The sequence below is a fragment of the Camellia sinensis genome, chromosome 1, assembly GCF_055761805.1.
Source record: "Camellia sinensis isolate YWXY chromosome 1, ASM5576180v1, whole genome shotgun sequence".
NCBI lineage: Eukaryota > Viridiplantae > Streptophyta > Magnoliopsida > Ericales > Theaceae > Camellia > Camellia sinensis.
The window spans coordinates 183,388,889-183,406,623 of record NC_138961.1 but is presented as its reverse complement, the minus strand read 5'-3'; the positions used below and the strand labels follow the sequence as shown (position 1 = coordinate 183,406,623).

The 17,735-nt window shown below is 36.9% G+C and overlaps 1 long non-coding RNA gene across 1 annotated transcript in view; it reads right to left on the bottom strand.

The window, feature by feature from the left end:
- LOC145800452 (uncharacterized) overlaps positions 1–17,336 on the bottom strand; it is a 152,291-nt gene extending 134,955 nt beyond the window's left edge. Inside the window, exon 1 of the long non-coding RNA XR_014341465.1 lies at positions 16,868–17,336. This is a non-coding gene — a long non-coding RNA (uncharacterized LOC145800452). The remainder of the gene's footprint in view (positions 1–16,867) is intronic.
- Between the last annotated feature and the right edge of the window lie 399 nt (positions 17,337–17,735).

Below are 17,735 nucleotides of genomic sequence, written 5' to 3'. Positions count from 1 at the left end.
TGTGGAAACAGTAAGTGTCCAGACTTAGACAAGTTGGCAATGCTAATAGATTTTGCAGCCACTAAGCGCTAATCTTTTCACTTAGTGTTAATAGATTTTGCAGCTATTAAGTGCTAATCTTTTCACTTAGTGTTAATAGATTTTGCAGCTTCTAAGCGCTAATCTTTTAACTTCACGTGATATTTCAACGCACACTATTATAGTGCATGAAATTTTGCTCCATCCAACTCCCAATAATTGGGTAGAGAGCAAAACACTGCTCATACTGGCTACTCGTCTTAATGACTAATTTATTTAAGCTCGCATTTCTAGGATGACGTGACTCTTGAATGTTACTTCATCCAATGATGTAACATTATTTACAAATCAAACTACAAAGTCAATCCGCGCAGCTCATTAGTCAAGATCATATACTGATCTATTAAGGGCTTACTAATTTCATAACTCCAAAACTCGCCAACCAAAACTACGTAGTATGCCGCTAACCATAGCGCACACATTAGTTTTTATTGTGCCAAACAAGGCACCAAAACCACGGCGACTTTGAGTCATGTTTCCTTACTTTGGCTCAATTAAGGTTTGACCTAAAGTCTCCAAGACTTTTGTTCATCTAAAGAATGGGATTAGTTTGTTCATATTTGAACATCTCTACTAAGTCTAGGTCAACCAAATTAACTTCCATAAGCTAAATCAATTTAGAGAGAAATTCGCATTGGGATTAATTTGATTAGCATAATATAATTTTGCCGCAAAAATCTAAATTAAATAGTGACAATATTACACAAGTCACAAGATCGAAAATCCGCTATGCTCGTAATCATCTCTTGCGCCACAGGTGACAATTATCCAAAATTTAATTTAATTTATGCGCAAAATATTAGTTTTCGGGAGTTAATCTACAAAGATTTCTCTCAACCGAATAACCTCCCACTGACTATGGCATATACAAAGCATGATAAATTCCATACAATAGCATCTTAATGTAAATTTACAAATAACTCATGATATATTCATTTAATAATGGAATTCTAATAAATAAATAAATAAATAATCATGCTCCTCTAATTACAACATATTACAAATTCTAAAAAAAATATGCTGTATTAAATATTTAAATTATGCCATAACAGAAAGTACATCATCCTGAAATTTTCTGGAATTTTCTGGTATTTTCTGGAATTTTAAATAACTAATTAAACACACATAAAATTAGAAATAAAAAATCCATAAACTAGTAAATAGAAACAATATTCAGATTATGCCATAATTAAAATGTACATTGTTCTGAAATATTCTGAAATTTTTCTGAAATATTCTGGAATTTTAAATGACTAATAAATACACATAAAATTAGAAATAAAAAATCCAGAAACTGATAAAATGAGACAATATTACCAGTAAATAATAAAACCTTTCAGAAGTCTACAATAAATATTTCAGCCCCAGAAAATTATTTATGCAATACCAGAAGCAGTTTAAAGCATAAAACATGAATTATTAACACAGGAAAAATAATTTATATTTTCTGAAAATTTTCAAAATTTTACAGAATGTAGAAAAATTAATTCTGAGTCTAACAGTACCAACCATGCTTAAAACAAAGCTATAAGGAATAAATTATGGCCAATTAACGCAATTCAGAATTAAAAACAAACAAACAGAGTCTTAGAGCCAAGCCAGCGCGGAAAAACGGCTCGGCTCGGCGCCACTCAGCGCAACTCGGCGCCAGTCAACGCGGCGCGGCGCATGGCGCGCGTGTGTCTGCACACATGGCGCGGCTGGAAGCGACGCGGCTAATGCGCGCGTGTGGAAGGGAGGGGACAGATCGCGCGTGTGGCGCGTGGGGGGCGCGTGCCTAGCGCGCTCAGCGCGTGGCAGCGCGTGGTGGCGCGTGGCGCTGCTGTTCGGCGTCATACAGCGCGTGAATCACACGCGCCGCCTTCCCGGGTGTTTTTCGGTCCGATTTTTGTACTGTCGGACTCCATTTTTCACAATAAAAACATTTATGACATAAAAAATAACATTTAAGCAACATAAAATTGAGGTATATCACTCTCTCAATCTAAATGGAGTTAAAATGCAAAAAAGAAAACCGTGCACTTCATCTTCCTCCTCCATTAATATTCATGCATATACATGTATATATACACATGTAAAAATAGAAACACGAAAATATCCATCAATGGCTCTGATACCAATGTAAATCAAAAACACAAAAACATGCAGCGGAATAAAATGTTTAGATCATACCTTTTTGATGATAGAACCTCGTGGATAAATCACGTGCTTCCTGAATCTAGTCAATCAACCCAGCAGTGAAGTGATATTACAATATTGAATATCACCCACACAAACCACAGTGCAAAATGGCTTGATCGTTGTGTTTTTGGGAGAGAGTCAGTATATGGGTAGAAACAGACTATACGTTGTTTCTCACTTGATTACCCATAACCATATATCAGATATATAATATATTATTATATCTATCCATATCAGTTAAAACTGATAATATCTGTATCTTGAGTGGTTATCCTAAATATGTTTGATTTCAAATTCAAAACCTATTTGGATAAGGATTCAAATTCAAATTTAATGGTCATGCCACATGGGCGCCCATTACTAACACTTATTAATCTACATATTTTAACCTACGATTCCTATCTAAAAATAAATTAATAAATAAATAAATTCACAGGGATTTGCTTTCTTGAATGTAGATTTATTCATGTAATATTTCACGTAAAAAGATTTATGTAATAAATACTCCTTGATATATTACACTTAAAAAGATTTATGTAATAAAGGAGCACTTTTTCATAATTTTTTTTCACCTACTTATGTTCCATTTAGTCCACATTATTTTTTTTGAGTGCTGTTATTAACACCTCATAAATTATTTTGGACCCCTCCATTTTTAGTTTTTTTTTAATTACGATAATAACCTCAAATAAAATTACTATAAAGGATATCATTAATTTTGGGATATCCCATATCTCAAAATTAAACTTACATACCCACTACATCATGAATTAGGGTTTGTAAGAGCACCCACCTCCATCACCACCCATCCATCTTTCCCAAATCCCACCTTCAAAACCTACCAACTCTCAAAACTTTGAAAACCCTTTGGCGGCAATATTTTGGCGGTAACGGTGGCAACCATTTGATTACCTACACTTTTCCGGCAATGACAATGAGTGAAAGTTTGTTTGACAACCACAACTCCACAAGGTGAGAAGAGTACAACAATAAAAATTTAGAGGAAGTTCAAAACTTTGATGTTGTTTTTAGCTCAGAAGAGATTGGTGTCAATCTCAACATTTTCCTCATGCCGAGATTGTTGCTGGCTTCCTGCTCAATCATTTGATGATAGAAGAGTTCGATTCTCGTTTAGTGGTTAAGAATGGTGATTAGACTCCCTAATGAATAATTGATAACCAAGAGCTTCCTAAGTGGACAGTGCTCTTCTACTTGAGTCATGAGGTACTACAATTCTTAACCTATGTTTAAACACCATTTTTTTTTTTTTTGTTGTCTACATCTCTACAAACTGTTAATTATGTCGTTTAGGACCCATCATGATAATAAATAAATAATTATTGAAATGTTCTTCACTTCCTTCTTTAAGGACAGGAATTATGGGCAGGAAGGTTGGTGTCTAATACAAAAACTTCAAAAAGATTATGTAAAACAAGTAGTGTGGCAATTATAAAGACAAAAAATTGTCAATTAGAGTTACGATGGCCCTATTGTCTTTACTCAAAAAAATTTCATTTTTTTATAAAAAAATCTATTATTATGTATCAAAGAATTAGATTGTTGAGGGGATTATGTGAAGCTCACTTATCTGTTTCATAACTGTACGAGCATGAAATAATCTTCTCGTATAATTTTGTTGATCAACTTTGCACTCCTTCAAACGTCGTCTCTTTGTTACATGAAAACACAAACGTGAATTAGTCGGCGGGTGTGTGCCGGAAACCTCTCTGATGCCTAAGTCAACAAATAGACAATAAAAAAAAGCTCTGTGTATTCGAGAGTAGAAATTGTGATACATGTACATAGGTCCTACTATGAGCCTTCATAGATTCTACCTGGCACAATCCTAGTAGGACTCCAACTCTCCTCATAAGAGTCCTCCTAGGAATCACACTCCCAAGGATAACGCCTATCCTAATAACCCCTTACTCACTACTAACCAAGTGAGATGGCTCAAACCTCCTTACCTCGGCTTGATAGCAGCTCAACCGAGCTAACATGGCCTTGCGCTATGCCAAACAAAGCCAGGATGATATTCGACCGAGATAAACCAGTTCGGTACCCCGCCACCATTGTACCCCAGTCCTTCTTGGATCAAATATAACCACCTCGGCCCAAGAACTGGGCCAAATAACTGCCTAATCTAAGACCGAGCTTACTCCATTCCTTTTCTGCTTACAGCGCGGCCCAATGACCAAGAGAATGTACCTAGCTCGGTCCACTTCAACATATGGTCTTAGCTTGCCCCAATTTGCACATAATTTGCCCTCTCAATAACCAATATTTTGATATTTCATATTATTAAAGTGATGGATGTGATGTTCAAAATTGATATTATGTTAGATATCTTTGTCTCCACTCATGGACTTGTTGGCTATTTACATTGTTTGTAATTTTCTTTTTTTTATCATTTTGTTTTTAGGTGAGAGATGAACTCAATCATCTGTTAGATGATGACAATGATATGGCTGAAATGTATTTAACAGAGAAGTTTGTTGGTCACTCAATGGACCATACATCCTTAAATGAGGAATTATATGATGAGGCACTTGAGGATGATGAAGAAATGTGATTACTGATGCAATAAATTTATCTTTCTTAGAATAATTATTAATTTTCACCTTTAATGAATGATAGGGAGCATACCGGAGTATGAATTATTTTGAGGAAAATGTTAATTGGTTGTATATGGGTGGACGTGCTTCACTTCAGAGGCAGTTACCATGTCTAATGGGTTAGACATGTGAAAAGGCATTCAAAATGGGTGAGATGTATTTTCCAAGCACATTCAATTTGTGGTAGGTAGGTTTTGGAGCCATGTGTAGTGTGGAGAGGAGGTTGGATGCATTGTATCCTAATATTGCTAGTATTGGGGTAGTCGTTATTGAGTATCTCAAGGTAGATGGTAGTCATGTATTTTGGGATATAGGTATCCCTAAGAGAGCTTAATGATTAGGAGATAGGGGAGTTGGTGGACCTCTTCAAGCGTCTTTATGCCATTCATCGTGTTAGTGATGGATGGGATGCTCTCTGACGGTTGAGATCCAAGTCTAGAGGGTTTGAGGTAGAATCTTTTTATGAGATCTTGGCGAATCAAATGAGGATTATATTTCCTTGTGTTAGTAATATATATTGGATTAGGATTACATTATATTTACATCATATAATAGGATTAGGATTACATTATATAGTAGGATTAGGATTCTCTTTCTCCTTCTTGCCTATATATATGGACCTTCATTGTATTGTATGTGATACACATAATATAATTCAATATACTTTTCTATTTGTCTAATTGTGTTAACATGGTATCAGAGCATAGGTTCTGAACCTTGCTCCTTGGCTCCCTCACCGGCACTCTCAGCCACCGGTAACTAATTTTTTGTACCTAATATGTTGGTTCCTTATGGCTCTCTCCTCAGTGGTTGTAATTCCCAAATACAGTAATCAGATCCTTCCTCTTCTCAAGACGATTCCGTTGCTGCCACCCTCACTCATAAAAACCCCCACATGCACCTCCACAAGCCGCCTTTCCCTTGGCGTATTTGACGACACGCCACCAGTCGCACCACACCCTTACACGCATCCTTTGCTACAGGTTCACGCGACACGCTTCTCTCACGCGTGCGCCTCTTTGCCTTTGCTGACGTCACTCCCACGTCCTTCGCTGATGTCAGCGGCGCAGCTGACATCAACCCTAGCGCCTCTGCACCCTACTGACATTATCGTTGACGTCATCCTGTTATTTTTTTTGACTGTTCAATCCATTTTAGCCCCGTTTTTGGTGTCTTTAGACCCGTTCCCAAGGTTTTTTTGCGTTATGAGTTCAGTGGTGCCTTCTGTTTTTCCAGATTCGACCTTTTTCTACACTGTTCTTTATTTTTTTTTTCTCAATAAATGGATCGCTCCGACTCAGCTCAACCAATTTCTATGGTTCTTGACGGCACCAATTATCTTCTCTGGTCTCAAGCTATGACTAAAGAAGTTTATATGCAACCTCCTCCAGGCTATGAGCATCCCCCAGATACTGTTTGTCGCCTTCACCGTGCTCTCTATGGCCTCAAGCAAGCTCCTCGTGCTTGGTTTTCCAAGTTCAGTACTACCATTACTCAGTTGGCGTTCTCTTCAAGTTCCTATGATTCTGTTCTTTTTATTCGCAAGACGCCTCATGGAATTACTCTTCTATTGCTTTATGTTGATGATATGATTATTACTGGTGATGATCTTGATGGCATTCATGAGCTCAAACATTTTCTCAGCTCTCATTTTGAGATGAAAGATCTGGGTTCTCTTAGTTATTTTCTTGGTCTTGAGATTTCTTCTGCTCCAAGTTGCTTGTATCTCACTCAAGCCAAATATGCATCTGATCTCTTATCTCGTGCTGGTCTCACGGATAGTAAGACTGCTCCTACAATGCTTGAATACAATGCTCGTCTTACCTCTTTAGAGAGCACTCTCCTTTCTGATGCCACTCTATATCGACCATTAGTGGGTAGTCTGGTTTATTTGTCTGTTACTCGGCCTGATATCTCTCATGTAATTCACATTGTCAGTTAGTTTTTTTTCTGCTCCATGATCTATTCATTATGTTGTCGTTCTTCGTATTCTCTACTACGTGAAGGGAACTTTGTTTCATGGACTTCATTACTCTGCTTACACTCCGCTTGAGTTATGTGCATATTCTGATGCTGACTGGGCCAGTGATCCCACTGATCGTCGCTCTACTACCGATTATTGTTTCTTTCTTGGAAGTTCATTGATTTCTTGGCAGAGTAAGAAGCAAACTGTTGTCTCCAGGTCCAGTACTGAGGCGGAATATTGTGCTCTTGCTAACACCACTCAGGAACTTTTATGGCTTCGTTGGTTACTTAAGGACATGGGTGTGCTTCATCCCACTGCTACTACTCTTCATTGTGATAATCGTAGTGCCATTCAGATTGCTTACAATGATGTTTTTCATGATCGCACCAAACACATCGAGATTGACTGTCATTTTATCCGTCAGCATGTCAATAGTGGCATTATCCAACTCCAGTCTATTTCTTCCGCTGCTCAAGTTGCTGATCTGTTTACTAAAGCTCATCTTGCTGGTCATTTTCATGAGTTACTTTCCAAACTCCAGTTGGTCTCTTTGAAACCATCTTCAGTTTGAGGGGGGCTGCTAGTAATATATATTGGATTAGGATTACATTATATAATAGGATTAGGATTATATTATATAGTAGGATTAGGATTCTCTTTCTCCTTCTTGCCTATATATATGAACCTTCATTTTATTGTATGTGATACACATAATATAATTCAATATACTTTTCTATTTGTCTAATTGTGTCAACACCTTGGAAAAGGGTGTGGGCGGCACAAAATAGTTCACAAAATAGAGTGATTATTTCATTTGTTTATTTAAAAAATAATATTGTGACTAACGTGGTGTTAGATAACCTACGTACTGTTTGATACAACTGAAAACTAAATATTGAAATCTGAAATTGAAAATTTACTGTTGAATTTTTTAATCTAAAAAGTTGTGTGGTGTGTACAAAAACTAAATTCTTTAATTAAATCAAGTTGTTTAATATGTACAAGAAGAGATTTTTAAATTTTTTAGTTTTCAAATTCTTTTCTTTCACTTTATATTGTGATGTTGAATTGGTAGTGACATAGTGTTGGTGGTAGTGTGGTGGTGAGTGGTAGCAATTGTATTGTGGTGGGGTGGTAGAGTAGGGGAGGTAATGGTGGTGGCGACGGCAACTGGTGCTAGTGGAATGATGATCCAGATTTAACAGTAAGCTGCATGTGACGCTGGCTATTATGATAATCTTGAACATTTCATAGAATAGAACTGACCTTGAACAAATCAGATTGTGGAATACAACCAGGTTTATCTAATAAAATTGATTTAGGATATGATAAATACAACTCGAATTACAATGTCATTTAACTTACAGTTATATCTCTATGTGGAAATGTTTTGCTAGTTGTGTATTTACTTATTCTTTATGGTACTTCATTTTCAGAGGTGAGGAAGCTAATTCTCAACACAGCTATGAAACTTATACTAGAATAAAGCTCAATATTAAGGAGCTAGAGATGCTTTTAGAAGCCTACTTTGAACAGATAGATGGCATCTCACAAAAACTATTCCATGTATGTTCCTCACCATTTTCTTATTTAAGAACTAATATTTTTTTTGGCATTGCTGCTATTTTTTTTTTCAAAATTGTTGTTGCCCAGTATAGGTAAAATTGACAACATTGCTCACTTCAAAACTTGATGAAATTATCAGAATTGACCTTTTGAAATTGCAAATGTCATAAAAATTAATTAAGTTTGTTTATTATAATGGTATTGGTAATCTAGTTCAATCAAACATAAAAAGGAGAAAAAAAGAAAATGTTCACAAAAACCAAACAGATTTGCATTGCAAGACACTGCCTTTCAAGCAAGCTAGAGAAGAACAAAATCTCATAGACAATGCTTCAAATTTTTTGGAAATTATGGTGTAAACCTATATGAATCAACCTTCAAAACTATTAACTCAAAAGACTAGCACAAACAAAAGCCCAAATCTTTCATATAGAGACTCTCTTCTAAAACTCCATCATTTCTTTTAAGGAAAGGAAAGCACAAATTTCTTCTTCAAAGCCCCTTACTTTATTGGTATCACCAAATGGGTTAAGAGTCAAGGTGCAGTTCAAAAAGGTTTCCAATATAGCTTTATGATCCTGTAAAAAGAAATTTGTTCACGTGCTGCTTTGTTATATTCATATTTTTTTTGGTCAATCAGTAGGAGATTATTTTAAAAATATCATGGAATTACATCAAATTAGATACTCAATTATGAAAGAAAGTCTAACATATAACTCAATCATACAACAAACCTATCAAACTCAAGAAAAACCCCAATCAAATACAAGGGTCAAAAACCCAATGAGAGTCAAACTCTTGAACTCTTAGTGAGATGTACGGATTATTAGCCAATGGTCTAGCTCTGTTCTTTCTCTTTTTTTTTTGTTGAGACAATTACAAAAAAAAATCACAGCGTTTGAGTCTTATAACAAAATAATCCCTAAGTTTTTAATTTTGTCAATTTAAACCCTAAACTTTTAATTTGTTTTCAATCTAAACCATTTGTCAATTTCCATTAAGTAAAACCGATGAAAATATGGGTATGTTATTTTAGACATTTTATGTATACCTACATTGAGTTTAATGACTAAATCACTCTTTTTTTGTCGGTTTTTCTTAACGAAAATAGACAAATGATTTAAATTGAAAACAAATCAACAGCTTAGGATTTAAATTGACAAAATTGAAAAATCAAAGTTCATTTTGTTACAAGATTCAAACTCTGGGATTTTTTTTTGTAATTGTCCTTTTTTTTTTCTTTTTAAATGAAAGTTAAATACATGCAAGTAGAAAGCTAAACTAGATAGTCGAATATGATAGAGCGACTAATCTCTAATTTATCAAATGCTAGATAGTTCTAACTTTCAATTCCCTTCATCTTATCGAGTGAATTTACTCTTCATGTCTTCCTATTTGGAATTTTCTTTCTACCTCTTCTACTTACACGAAAACATTTGACTTGTTATTGTGCTAAGATAAGTGAGTACGTCAATGATACAGAGGACTTCATTAACATCATGTTGGATGAAAAGCAAAATCAGCTGCTACAAATGGGAGTGATGCTGAGTATGGCAAATATGATAATGAATGCAGGTATCGCAGTTCTAGGGTTGTTTGGGATGAACGTTAAGATCTCTCTTTTCTAGTCCAACCATAAACTTCTGGGAAACTGCTATTGGTACCGTAGGAGGTTGTGTGGCTTTGTATTTGATTGTTGTAGGGTGGGGTAAGAAAAAGAGCCTCATATAGAGAAGGGGGAAAAAAATGCTTCTTGTGGGTGGTTAATTTTATCTCGTATGATTAGTATGTCAAGAATCGAAACACTTGTAACTGAATTTTCATTGATTGAAAAGATTCTTGCTACTGACATGAAAAGATTCTTACTACTGTCATGAAAAGAATTAATAGTTTATGTTACCTACTGAAAATACATCTATTTGATATGTATATATTCAAAAGTCAAGTTTCTTTTGCTCTTTAAGGCAAGTTTTGAAAAATTAGTTTGAGGTGGTGTTCTTTGAGTAGTAACTGATTGAGTAATAAAGATGCTCATGATTTGTGTTTGAGTTTATTTATTTACATTATCCGAAATCTAAGGGTTAATTACTAGCCAGTCTCATTAAATGAAATTAATTAACTCCTCAACTATCTATGTTACCCTCGTTAAATATCTTATCTTCTCTTAAGTTCTCTCTCTAATATTTTTGCGGAGAATCTCTCTCTCTCTCTCTCTCTACCATTTCTGAAGCCTCACACCACAACCACACATCGCCACTGCTACCACCGTCTACTACCGCTGTTGCCACTATCCACTGCCATCGATAGGGGTGAAATCGGTTCGGTTCGGTCGGTTTTTTCACTAGTTTTGAACCGAACCGATCATTTTGGTTTTTCATATTTGTGAACCAAACCGCCCAGAAAAATGACATAAACCGGAGCAGTTCGGTTTATTACGGTGCGGTGCGATTTTCTCGATTTTTCGATTTTTTTGCCTTTTTTTTTTCCTAGATGGGCCTCACATTTTGGGCCTATATTTCTATCCATTTTGCATAAAATTTGGGCTCAGGCCATGTAATTCCTACATAGGTTTGGGGCCTCACATTTTGGGCCTATTAATATTATATAAGTTGGTTCGGTTCGGTGCGGTTCGGTTCAAAAAATAAAAAATCGTAAACCGAACCGAATGTATAGAAAACCATAAACCGAGCCGAACTGAACGATTGAAAACTTAAAACACCGACCGAAAACCGTTCGGTTCGGTCGGTTTGGTCGGTCCTTCCGGTTATTCTTTCATCCCTAGCCATTGCCACCACCATTACCGTTCACCAACCATCTTCGCTGTCATCACTTACTGTCATTCACGCATACACAAAATAGTTCTCATCAGTGATAAATTTATCATTGAAAATAATTATTGGTAAGGCCTTTTCTTTTCCACTTCATCCATCTCTTTACTCCTCATACTCCTGTTCATTTTCTTTTGTCACTACCAAATACGAGGAAGTGGTGGTAATAGTGACATGGTGAAGATCAACATTTAGTTTTTTCAAAAATGGCTAGAAAAGTATTGTCAAAAACTATCACCAGAGGTGAAGATAGTAGCCGGATATGGTCGCCAAAGGTGGTTGCCAGAAGTCGTTGGACGGAAGTGGTTGCTGGAGGTCGTTGGTGTCCGACAGTGATTGCCAGATGTGTTGCTGGTGATGATGGAGTAATGAAATGATAATGAAGGGTAGGGATATTGCTAGGTAAAAAATGATCAAGATTTATAGGTAGATAAGTTTGGTCAATAGGACCAGCCTATAAATCCCCAAGTCTATAATAGTTTATAGGACAAACATAATGTGTGGTGTTTTTATTGTAGTTTAGTGTCCTTTTGAAGTTGTTTACTTTAAAGAAACAAGGCTTTTCCACTTAAGAGAAATTTTATAACCCAAAAGTTGCTCGAGAGAAAGCGGTGTGTATTGATGTGTTTTGTGTGCATAAGGGTTGTGGGGGTTTTATGATTGTGGTTCTTTGTGGGTTTCTTTTGGGCTATGTGGATTTCTTTTTGTAGGTTAGGTCTTTCTTATGTTGTTTATCAATGGAGAGATTGTTGCATGTTGACAGGTCTTTGTGAACTTCTAGATTGTAACTGAAGTTTCACTGTATAAATTGTTCACTTACTATAAATAAATAAAGGGTCTTGCTAACAAGCAACTCTAGGACACAATAAAAGGACAAAAGATAAGTTAATCCTGAGACATTTATTACTAAATTCAATACACTTTTTATGAATTTCAAAACACTTTATAAATTTTCTATGGAGGTGATGATGAATGGGTTTTGACAAAGATATTCCCCCTTGTGTCTCTATTATGAAATTTTGTATTTTTTTGGTCCCAAGAAGCAAGATATGGATCACTTATCCAAAAAAAGAAGCAAGAATTGGATCCCAATGATCGCGAGTTACAAAACACATGGAAATAATGAGAAAATAGATGAAGGTATGATGACTACCAACACCAAGTAACCGACCTTCAAATCCCTTGACACTTTGTCTTGAGAATAGACAATTTTAGTTAAAATGTGACACTTTATCTTATTAGTTATTTTAACTTATTTTGGTTTTATCGACAATTTTAACCTAAACCTAACTTTCCAAACAAGGCCGTCAATGAGTACTTTTTTAAAATATATTTGTTAATTTTTCATAACGATTAAATTATTAGAAAAATTATGGCACAATATTTTTCGTGTGGGATTTTTTTTTTTTTTTTTTTTTTTGTTACTGAAGAAAAAAACTCAAATTTAAAAGTCAAGTCTACCATGACCATGACAATTTTAAAAGATCACTAAAGGGAAGAAGTGGCCCTTCTTCACTGTTTCTCTTTTAATTTCTACATTTTACAACCACAAAAGGGCAACTCTGATGAGATAACATCCCAAAATATAAATAAAATAAAATTATTATTATTATTATTTTTAAAAAAAAAAAAGAAAAGAAAAGGAAGGGAGGAGTAGTAAGTTTTATATTTTAATGATTTGACGCACCTGACTTGGTTTTTTAGCAGCAGCTTGGGTCAAAGATGAATTTATCATCTATGTCGACACGAGGAATGTGAGAAATGAAGCGCCAATATCGGCCTTTCCCCTTTTGACACTATTGTCTTAGTATCGGACATCCTTTGATCATCAACCGCAAAAGCGAGCGAGGCAGCCCTTGCTCAACTCTTAATCTAGAGAAACCAAAGTGAGGGAGGTAGCCCTTGCTTTGGAAAGGATGCAAATTTGGGGAAACTCCCAATCTAGAGAGTCAAAAGCGAGGGAGGCAGCCCTTCCTTTGGCAAACAAGTGAGCTTACGGCAATCATAGATGAAAAGTTTTTCAAGAGAGGTGAGGTCTTGAAAGTCCTTGAAAGATAGCTTCTCTAGATTTGGAAAATATTGGAAGGACAAGTAGGTCAGAGAGGTGGGCAATAACATTCCATCTTCTGAAATGGACTCCCAACGGTAATCTTTTGAACCAATAAGGAGTCTTCTAAGAGAGGGTAATCTGTGCAAACCCCACTCTGATGGGGCTTACGGATCATGATCGTGTTGATGGTAAGTGAACTGAGATTCGTCAGAGAACTCCAGTTGGAGACAATTCCTGCTGGGCATTTCAGTACTTTCAGCTCTTGAAGAGAACTGAGGTTGTATGGTAGGGCCTCGAGCTTTTTGCAGTCGTGGATAAGCAAGTTTCTCAGATTCGATGTGGTGAACCGGAACCAACCTTCCGGAAGGGACTCCATGTTTTCACAACCTCTTATGTCCACTAGGCTGAGATTTTTGAATTCATTATTGTTGCTGCTATCATGCATGGCATCGGGCAAGGATTTGAGGTTCTTACAAGCATTAATTCGAATCGATTTAAGAGATGGACAACTAATTTTCATACCTTCCTCTACTAGTAGTGACTCCAGCTTCGATAAATGAGCAATATCAAGTTCTTCAAGTGCAGCCGGTAGCCCACCTCTGGACGATAAGTAGGTGAGCGATGGACAATTTTGAACCTTCATTTCTGAAGACACTTCAGGGCATGCAGTCCCCCTGGCAGCTTCTCCAACTTTTTACAATTATCAATTCCCAGATACATAAGCCCCATTAAGTAAGGCGACCCCTCTTGCTCCTGCTGCTGTTGCTGCAACTGTGGACTGTCTTCTTCTTCTTCTTCTTCTTCTTCGAACAAGGAAATAAGTTGGGGGCAGTTTTCAATCTCCAAATGTCGCAAGGCAGGGGCAGGGAGTTTGTGCTGTAGTCTAACCTCATTCTGCCACAATGTTTTGAGTTCTTTGCAATTACGAATCCTCAATTTTTCGAGTCCCGTAAACCCATGAAAGAACCATTTAGGCAAGCATGTGAGTTTCTGAATATTTTCTATTCTCATATCAGTCACTGAGCTCAAATGTTTACACGCTGCAGTTGCTAATACTTCATCGCCTACCTCTTGATTAGGAATAGAGTCCAAAATTGAAACATCACTAAGAGATAAGGAGGTGACTGAACTTAAGTGAAGGGTATTCCTCTTTTGGTGGATCATTGTAGGGCTCAGAAGCCATTCAACCACCAACTGTGGGCACTTCTGAATCTCAAGCTTTCTTAAGCAAGGAAGACTGTTGGGCAATTTACCCAAAAGCTTGGGACATCTTTGAATGGAGAGCTCTGAGAGGCGAGCAAATGCTTGAACTTCCTCATCAACTTCAAATGGAGACCAATTCTCCTATTCTGGCATATGCCAAAAGCATAAAGTCTCAAGAGCTGGAAAAGGGTTTGAGCAACCCCGTCCATAGAACTCAAGGCCAACATTCTCTACTCTTTTCATTCTACTAATCTGAAGTTTTGCAAGCGAGGGTAATTGCCCCAAAGGTGGTAAGCATGTGCATTTTTCACAATTTTGCAACACTAAGCAAACCATATTAGAAAACCGAGGATCTCCAACCAAAGTTGGAAATATTGGACCATAGTAACCACTGATGCAAAGTACTTTAACCTTCTTGTCCGATTGTAGCATGTCAAGCACTTCTAATTCAACCTTTTCATTTCATGAATCTTCGGAATTAGTGTTACTCCATTCCATCAATAACTCATTTAAGCCCTACTTCTTATATAACTTAGCGGCCTTTGCATCCTCAACATCCACCACATTACCTAACCTTGATATGCAAAGTGCCCCTCTAAGATGAATTAAGTTCCCCAACTCTCTTATCATAAACCCATTTCCTTTGCTAACAATGAAGTTTGATAATGTTTGGAGACTTGTTAACTGACCTATTTTTGGTGGCATTTCTTGTAAAGAATTTGCGCCAGTAACGTTGAGATGACGCAAGTTAATTGGGTTTCCTGTGGCTGTAGGCAACTTCTTCATATGTATACAATATCTTAAGTCGAGTGTTTGTAGATTGTAGAGAGTGCACAGTGATTCGGGTAATGAACAAAATAGGGCATAGCAAAGATCAAGATACCTCAAATGCTTTAAATGTCCAATCGAACTTGGCAATTCACCCATTTGATATTCATGCAAACTAAGCACGCGTACATGTCTAAGCTTTGGCAACAAATCATGGGGAACATTACTGGTCAAATAACCTCCATAATATCCTCCACATGGTAAAAGGTACGTAAATGCTTGGCATCATAAAAGGCATCAAACTTTTTGGCGCCCTCATAATAGTCACGCCTGTAAGATGAATGGCGAGCCTTACTAAGATTTTTGTACTGCTCGTTAACTTTTGACTTACCCTCCAGCCTAAAACAAATTTTTCCTGCAACAAACTAAGCGAGATCATTGATGAGGTCATGCATCACAAATGTTGAGCTTTTACCACTAGTTAATGGTTGAAAAAATGACCTGGACAACAATTCACGAAAGTATTGATGTCCAAGATCTTCCATTTGCTTCTTTCCTTTCCCTTTTGGTTCTTGAATGAAGCCTTCTGCCATCCACAATAAAACAAGTTTCTTTCCCATAAAATTGTAATTCTTGGGCAGTATTGAACAGTATGCAAAACACTTCTTCAAATGTGAAGGAAGGTGATGGTAGCTTAACCTCAAAGCCAAAAGAATGTACTTTCCTGATCTGATAACTCCCACATTTTACTATTCAATACATCTTCCCATTCATCGTCTCTTACTTTACCCCGTAAAAGGCCACCAAGTGTCCTAGCAGCCAAAGGCAAGCCTCCACATTTCTCAACTATTTTCCTACCAATTGCAACCAAATTCGGGTTTGCCTCGATAATTGTGTTTTCAAATGCATTTTGTGCAAACACCGACCAACAATCATCCATTGATAATTGCTTCAAGTGATGATATTTCACAGTTCCTAGTATTAACGCAACATCTGTGTTACGTGTTGTTACCATGACTTTACTTCCTCGGGCTCCATCGTTGAAAGGACTCTGCAAACTGCTACAATCACTGTGTTTTTTGTTCTGAAAATCATCTAAAACAATCAAGAACTTTTTCCCATCCAAAATCTGCTTTAGTTGGACTTGGACTTGATCCAAGGCATCAAAATTGCAAGGCTGGGAAGTGACGGACTCCAAAATTGATTTTGTCACTTGCATAATATCAAAATCTTCAGAGACACAAACCCATGCTTTTATTTCAAAGTGTTTCCCAGCCATGTCATCATTGTATACCATCTGAGCAAGGGTGGTCTTGCCAACCCCACCCATAACCACAATCGGAAATACCCCAATATAGCAAATTCTCGACTCCTCAACACCTTGTAAAAGCAACTCAATTATCTTCTTTTTATCCTCATCCCTCCCTTATAAACTAGGTTCATTCATCAAACATGTTGTGGGTGGTCTTTGCCAAGCTTTAGCAGATGTCCCTGCATTACTACTACTACCAACCTTTTGCAAGCCGAGCACAGTTCTACGTTCCAAAAGATCTTGGAATCGGGTAGTGATCTCATCTAATTTGACAATATTGGTTGGAAATAGTGCATGTACCTTGGTGGTGATCATCAACTTAGGTCGCAAAGCTTCGGTGGAGAACTCGTCGAGTATGTCATCGACGTCATAAGCCAAGTCCTAAAGATCTTCAAGCCAAATCTTAATACCTCTTTCGGTGACTTGCTTCTCATTAGCATCAACGAGAACTGCCTCAATTTCTTCCAAAGTTCTGCTACATTTCGTCAACAGAGTACGAATTCGCTGCTCTCCGCCGAAGCTGCGTGCAAAGTTGGACAGCTCACCCGAAGCTAAAGTGGCCAACTTCTCAAATAGAAACTTGATTGAAGCGGCGATTAAGAGCTCTCTGATAGCCATTGATTCCTAAATTTGTGAGAAGGAAGAAGCACTAGAAATGGATTGAACTGAATTGATTTGATTTGAGAGTTTAACCAAATCGGTGGTTGTAGTTATGGATTCAATTGAGAGACTCCACACAACCAGAACACAAGAAATGGAAGAAGAGAATGCAATAATGCATCAGACATGTATGGAGAGAGAGGGAGAGAGAGAAGTCAACAATGTAAAAAAGCACACGGTAATGGAAAGGAAAGTGTTGGGAAAAAACAGAGAGTGGGCACTCTGCAAAAGCACACGGTAAAAGAAGGGCAAAGTACATATATCCCTCGAGGTTAGCTAAATTATAAAGACTTTCTTGAGCTTTCAGAAATTACATCTCATCCCCTGACAATTAACTCCGTTAACCAATATAGTAAATTGACTAAAATATCCTTTGACTGGTCAGTACTTGTAAAAGGGTTTTATTGTATAGCATTTTATATTCACTTTCTCCATTTCTTCATCTGAGAGAGAGATGGAAGAGGCAATGCAAAGGGAAAAGTGAGGGTATCATTGTTTATCGTTGGAT